Source organism: Octopus sinensis, linkage group LG11 (assembly GCF_006345805.1).
Source record: "Octopus sinensis linkage group LG11, ASM634580v1, whole genome shotgun sequence".
In the NCBI taxonomy this organism is placed as follows: Eukaryota; Metazoa; Mollusca; class Cephalopoda; order Octopoda; family Octopodidae; genus Octopus; species Octopus sinensis.
The window spans coordinates 71024148-71031647 of NC_043007.1; the positions used below are offsets into that span (position 1 = coordinate 71024148).

At 34.0% G+C, this 7500-nt stretch overlaps 1 protein-coding gene and 1 long non-coding RNA gene across 5 annotated transcripts in view; one reads left to right on the forward strand and one right to left on the reverse strand.

The window, feature by feature from the left end:
• LOC115217708 (unconventional myosin-X) overlaps positions 1–7500 on the forward strand; it is a 560656-nt gene that overhangs the window by 203944 nt on the left and 349212 nt on the right. The window lies entirely within an intron of this gene.
• Positions 4216–7500, reverse strand: part of LOC118765475 — a 16025-nt gene continuing 12740 nt past the window's right edge. The window contains exon 4 of the long non-coding RNA XR_005001342.1: positions 4216–4349. This is a non-coding gene — a long non-coding RNA (uncharacterized LOC118765475). The remainder of the gene's footprint in view (positions 4350–7500) is intronic.

Consider the following 7500-nt stretch of genomic DNA (forward strand, 5'->3'; position numbering starts at 1 on the left):
GTGCACATTGCTTCAGTCTACTCAGCTGGCAAAAATTAGTTGTACATAGATTTCAAAAGCCAGCCTTGTCACATTCTGTGTCACACTGAATTTTCCTGAGAACTACGTTAAGGGTACGCGTGTCTGTGGAGTGCTCAGCCACTTGCATGTTAATTTTATGAGCAGGCTGTTCCATTGATTGCATCAACTGGAACTCTTATTGTCATAACTGATGGACTGCTAGTTGTAGTCATAGCTACATGAGACAGAGTTATTAGGTAGAAATGGTTCATTATTCTGTAGTACTCTAAAATTTATAGAAACCTTTACATCTAAAGATTCCCATTGTTGCTACTTTGTAATTTAAGGCAGCAGAATTATGTAGTTGCACACCAAAAAGTAAATTATTCTGCATGACATCATGACCTCTAATTTCCCTGAATGCACCAAAAGAGAGGATGTAAGTATAACCTGAATTCCACTTCTGATGTGGAGGAGGTCTGTTTCCCATGCCTATCAATGGATCCGAAGGATTAACACCGACAATTCCTGGACATCATGTTGAAAAATGCTGCTTTGCTAATGAACAATGTTATCTATAATGCTCTGCAGTTGAACCCCTCTCCCCACCTTATAATCTCTCTTTTTTTATGACCCAGTTAGTAATAAAAAAAAGTTTCATGTAGCCTGAGGTACTGACATGACAATATTCAGATTTCCCAAGACAACATTGAATATAGGCCGAAGGCAATGAGCTGGCGGAATCGTTAGCACACCAAAGTAAAATGCTTAGTGGCATTTCATCCATCTTTGTGGTCTGTGTTCAAGTTTTGTGGAGTCAATTTTGCTTTTATCCTTTCAGAGTCGATAAAAAGAGTATCAGTGAGCACTGGGGTTCATGGAATTGACTTACCCCTCTCCCAAAGTTGCTGGCCTTTTTCCAAAATTTGAAATCAATATTGAATATAGGCCTGATATCATCATCATCATTACCATCATCATCATAATTGTCATTTAGCTTCCATTTTCCATGCTGGCATGGGTTGGATGCTTTGACAGAAGCTGGCAAGCTGGAAAGCCACACCAGGCTCCAATTGTCTATTTTGGCATGGTTTCTATGACTAGATGCCCTTCCTAATGCCAACCACTTCCTAATGCCAACTGAATGCTTTTTATAGTGAATCAGCATGCGTTTCAGTTCCAGTATTGGTATGTCTGGGTCTCCTTTGATTGCTTCAGTTTCCTGACATTTTAAGAATGATTTAATTTTCAAGAAATATTTCCTAGCTCATCAGATTATAATTATTATTAAAAACTATTTCAAGAATGAAAGGATATCAACAATAAAAGCTTTAAGTCAATATTTTAAAATTTATTTAATCCAATTTTGTTACTAAATTGGTTTCAATTAGATATATGTTGTTTACACAATTAAATTCAGAAATATATTCTAAACATTGAGTGTGTATCTGTATATGTAATGGACTTCTATAACCATACTGGATAACAATATTATTTCTTACATGAAAGATAACTTTTCAACAGAAATATAATAGTGTTCTATTCAACCTAGTAGACCTTCACTTACAGAACTATTTATAGCTACTTTTCAGCTTCTGCAACACTAAGCATATTGATAATATACATACATATATGTATATGTATATATATATATCATCATCGTCACCATTTAATGTCTGGCTTTCATACTGATATGTGTTCGATGGCTTGATAAGATGCAACAAGCCAGGTAACTGCATCAAGCTCCAGTGTCTGCTTTGGCTGGATGCTCTTCCTAAAGACAACCACATTGCAAAATGTACAGGGTGCTGCTTTAATGACATTGAATCTTGTGAGGGTCACCAAGTAACATGCATGATATAGAAGAAGCCCCGGTGGCACGTAAAAATCACCCACTACACTCGCGGAGTGGTTGGCGTTAGGAAGGGCATCCAGCTGTAGAAACACTGCCAGATCAGACTGGAGCCTGGTGCAGCCCCTGGCTTCCCAGACCCCGGTCGAACCGTCCAACCCGTGCTAGCGCGGAAAACGGACGTTAAACGACGACAATGATGATGATGATGATGATGATGATGATGATGTATATACTATGAATATATCTTTTATCTTTTACCTGTTTTAGTCATTAGACTGTGGCCATGCTGGGATACCACCTTGAAGAATTTTTAGTCAAAAGACTTAACCCCAGCAGATTTTTTTTTAAAGTCTGGTTCTTATTTTATTGGTCTCTTTTGCCAAACTGCTACGTTACAGGGACATAAACACATCAACAATGGTTGTCAAACTGTGGTAGTGGTGGTGGGGGAGACAAACACACACATAAAAACACACAGATGTATATATATATATATATATATATACTTATATCCTCTCCATCCATCAGTTTCCATCTATCATATCCTTTCACAAGGCATTGGTTTGCCTGGTGTTAACAGTAGAAGATGCATATATATATGCCGAAATTGCATCATCATGATCATCATCCTCATCATCATGGAGCTTTTTATATGCCACCAGCACAGGAGCCACTCAGGGGGCACTGGCATCGACCACGTTTGAAGGATGTTTTTTACATGACAGTAGCATGGAAGCCAGTCTGGGAGCACTGGCGTTGGATGATTTCAAATTGGAGGAGGGGAGTAAGTTGATTACATTGACCCCAGTGCATAAATAATACTTATTTAATCGACTCCAAAAAGATGAAAGACAGAGTCGACCTTGGGGGAATTTGAACACAGAACATAATATATTTTTATATATATATATATATATATATATATATATATATATATATATATATATATATATATATTAACTAATTAATGAAGGATAAAACCATTTGATAATTCTGTCAAGTGGTTAGCATGTTAACTCCATTTAGGAAAATATTTATACTGATATATAATTCTATAATTATATATCAGTATATATATATATATATTTATTTATTTATTTATTTATATATATATATATATACAGAGAGAGAGAGGTGGATAGATAGATAGATAGAGATAGATAGATAGATAGATAGATAGATAGATAGATAGATAGATAGATAGATAGATAGATAGATATATAGATAGATAGATAGATAGATAGATAGATTGCTATGTACATGCATGATTATGCTTATACTCACAGACTCACTCACAAAAAACAAACCAAAAACTGGATATTATGTTCATAAATTATTTAGGTATGTCATTTTATGGACATTTCATTAGCACTGAAAACACAATGTTATATTTGGAAAATCTTATTAGTTGATTGCTTTGTCAGATCTTCAGAGATTATTTAACCTTCGTTAATAACCTTTATCATTCATGCTGTATAATGACACTGTTGCCAGTCCATTATGAGTACAAAAGATTCTACCTCTGAAGATTTGATAATGTGACCAACTTATAAGATTTTCCTTATAGAAAGAACTCTTGGTTTTCCATTGTTAATGAAACATATGTAACATGATATATGTAAATATTTTATGAACAAACTCACCTGGTTCTGTTTTTGTTTTCTATATATCTGAAATGAAACTTGGTCTATAATGTTAGTCCTTGACAGAGTTTGTCTCTGGAGGTACAAGAATATATCTATATGTCTCTCTCTTAAAAGACTCCGCCGGTTACGACGACGAGGGTCCCAGCTGATACGATCAACGGAACAGCTTGCTCGTGAAATTAACGTGCAAATGGCTGAGCATTCCACAGACACGTGTACCCTTAACGTAGTTCTCGGGGATAATCAGCGTGACACAGAGAGTGACAAGGCTGACCCTTTGAAATACAAGTACAACTCATTTTTGCCAGCTGAGTGGACTGGAGCAACGTGAAATAAAGTGTCTTGCTCAAGGACACAACGCGTCGCCGGGAATCGAACTCACAACCTTACGATCATGAGCCGAATGCTCTAACCACTAAGCCACGCGCCCTCACTCTATATGTCTAAATATGAGTTGTCATGCAATTTAAACTGCACCACTCTGTATTATATATATGTGCACACGTAGTCGCACATGTATATAAGTATGTATATATGTATGTGTAACTACCTATGTATTTAACTGTTGTCTGTCTGTCTGTCTGTCTGTCTCTCTCTCTCTCTCTATATATATATATATATATATATACATATATAAACATACAAGAGGGTGCTGAAAAGTACCTGGCTTTAGGTAAAAGAAAATACAGGAGGATCAGTTTAATTATGATTTTATTCAACATATTCTTCTCTCAGATTCATACACTTATTGCAGCAGTCCTACAGTTTTTCTAAGCCTTGTAAAAGAACTCGAAGGGTTAGGCCTCTAACCAGGCCCTTCACAATACCCCTTAAAGCCAGGAACTTTTCTGTACAAACAGAAAAATAGAACTCAAAGCATGAGTATGTATATATATATAAGAAGAAGAAGTGAGGTGCTCAGAAATTCGGATGGTTTTATATTTACAGATATTTATTTGTATATTACATGTTTTTATACATCATATATCGTATATCATATATGATATACGATATATGATGTATAAAAACATGTTATATACAAATAAATATCTGTAAATATAAGAAGATCCGAATTTCTGAGTACCTCATTTCTTGTAGTATAAAATACCTGTACATCATCTCCAAACCTTCTAATATATATATATATATACATGTTTTATTGATAATTGGTAGAAGTTACAGATTGATTCAAGGCCCAATTATTTCAGGTGTTGGCACAAATATGATATATATATATATATTAATGTATACTGATTGCTTAGTGGTTAGTGTGTTGCATTCATGATGATAAGATTGTGGTTTCAATTCCTGTACCAGGTGATGCATTGTTGACCAAGAGCAAAGAGTTTTATATTATGTTGGTCCATTCCAGTCAACTGGATAAAATGAATATTCCTCTGAGGGATGGTGTCCCTTCCAGTGGGGAGTATGCATACCAGTGAATCTGGGGAACCAGCCCTATGATACTATATGATTTAGAAAGAAACTTTGTCTGTTTTTGTTGTATAATATATATATTATGTATAATGTGTCGTATGTATTTATATATGTGTACATATTGATGTGCTCACAATCATACATATTTAGACATAGATATGTGTTTTTATGTATCTATATATACATGTATGTTCAATTGTGTGTATGAGTATATAAATATATGCTGTTATATTTATATATATATATATATATATATATATATCTACAGACATATATATATAAAGTCTGTATGAATTCATATTATATGTAATCATGTGTATTTATGTATATACATATACGCACATGCATATACACACATATATATATATAAGTATATGTATATATATATATATATATATATATATATATTATGTACATATACATTTATGTATATATGTGTTTTATGTATGTGTATGTTCATGTGTGTATTCATATCGTATATACTTATGTCTATCTAAGTACATATAGACACATATAAATACATGCATATATATATATATATGTACATATGTGTATGCACGGGTACATTTCCAAATGCATATGTATATATTCACACACACATATGTTTATGTATGTGTTTATATATATGTGTGTGTGTAAACATACATGGTAGGCTTCTTTCAGTTTCTTCTCGCCAAATTCCCTTACGCATCTTCGGTTCACCAAGTACTGTAGCAGAAGCCATTAGCCCAAGGTGCCACACAGTGGGACTGAAACTGAATCCATTTGATTTGGGAAGTGAGCCATGCTTGTGGCTGTTTTGTGTATATGTGTATATACATACATATATGCACACATGTCTGTCTGTCTGTCTGTCTGTCTGTATGTATGTATGTAAGTATGTATGTATATATATAAAACACACATATATATATATAAAACACATGTATGTGTGTGTGTGTGTGCTCGTGCATTGTGGTATGTGTGTGTGCTCGTGCATTGTGGTATGTGTGTGTGCATATATTTCAATATACATATATATGTATATGCATTTTATATATGTATATATACATATACATACATACATACATACATATATCTGTGTATTTGTATGTGCGTATTTGTATGGATGCGTATTTGTGTGCATGCATATTTATTGTTATGTGTACATTTACAAACACACACATACACATGTTTAGATGTATACATCATCTTCTTAAAGTCTATTCAATAGAAATTATTTAAATGTTGCCTTACTTAAACAGCACCTGGTGTATGTGTGTGCGTTGTGTTTAGTGTGTATGTGTGTGTACGTCTGTGTGTGTTTGTCTGCGAACTTACAGACACACTCTTGTATTGGTTTTTTTCTTTAGATATACATACACTTGAATGCACTTAAACAAAGACATATGCACACATGCATTTAATGCATCTTATATACACAACTGCAAGTCAATGCATTTTCATGCAGTGAAAGACACACAGAATAGATACCCCACCCCCACCTTCACTGCAACAGTTGTGTACAATAAACAGTTACACATAGTGGAGTATATATATGTATGTCGACGTTTATGTACATGTATATATGTATACATGCATGGACAGAAGTAGTATAGGAAGACAATGATGAGATGTTCGCACATGCATACACAGACATGTTGATTAATAAGCACATGTTGCTTTACAGCTCCAACAGACTCATCAGGTGTCAGTGCCTCTCCACTTCTCTCCACCCCACTACATCAACCTTCTTATTTCTTGCTGTTTTCCTTTTCTTGTTTCTTTTTACGTATCATTCTCAGATTTTAAATGTAGTTCTCAGTAGATAACTTCTCCGCTGCATTGATTTACCATCACATCTTCAGTGGACCGGGCGGTGGAGAAACGAATCATCGCGAATCAGGTGCTGGTGTGGAACTCTTACCCTCTTCACATCTGTCATAATGTTTTCTAATTGCTTTCTCAATAAGTCATCAAGTCCACTGCATCATCAATATGAACAGCCTGCTTGTCTATTATTGCTTTTGCCCTCACATGGCATGTTTTGAAATGGTTTTTTCTGAACAATGCACGTGTGACCCTCACCAAAACATTCCTCGCACCCAAAGAACTATAAAAAAACTCAGTATTAAGAATGATGTTACTAGTGATTTGGTACACTATTTTAGCAGTTCTATTATTGAAAATCTTGTACAAACAGGTAGGTTGGTACCAATATTTAGTTTTGCCATTTTCGTCAATTTTTTTGAATTATTTTGAATTTACATTATTTTTACAAATTTACTTTGAATTTTTACGTAGTTATGTTTTTGCTGAATTTTTATATATGAATATAATTTCATTAATTCCCAACTATATTTTTTTACATTTCACAAGTTTTTTTTCCCATTAATTACAAAAATGCAAAACAAACAAGAAAAAAAGAGAATTTAAATATTAATTCATTAATTATCAATAAATAGGTTTATCTGTATTAGTAACCAGTTAAAATAATAGGTTATTCAGTAAGAGGAAATGATGTTAACAACATGACATGAAGAGAGGGAGAGAGAGAAAGAGGGAGAGAAAGAGAGAGAGAAA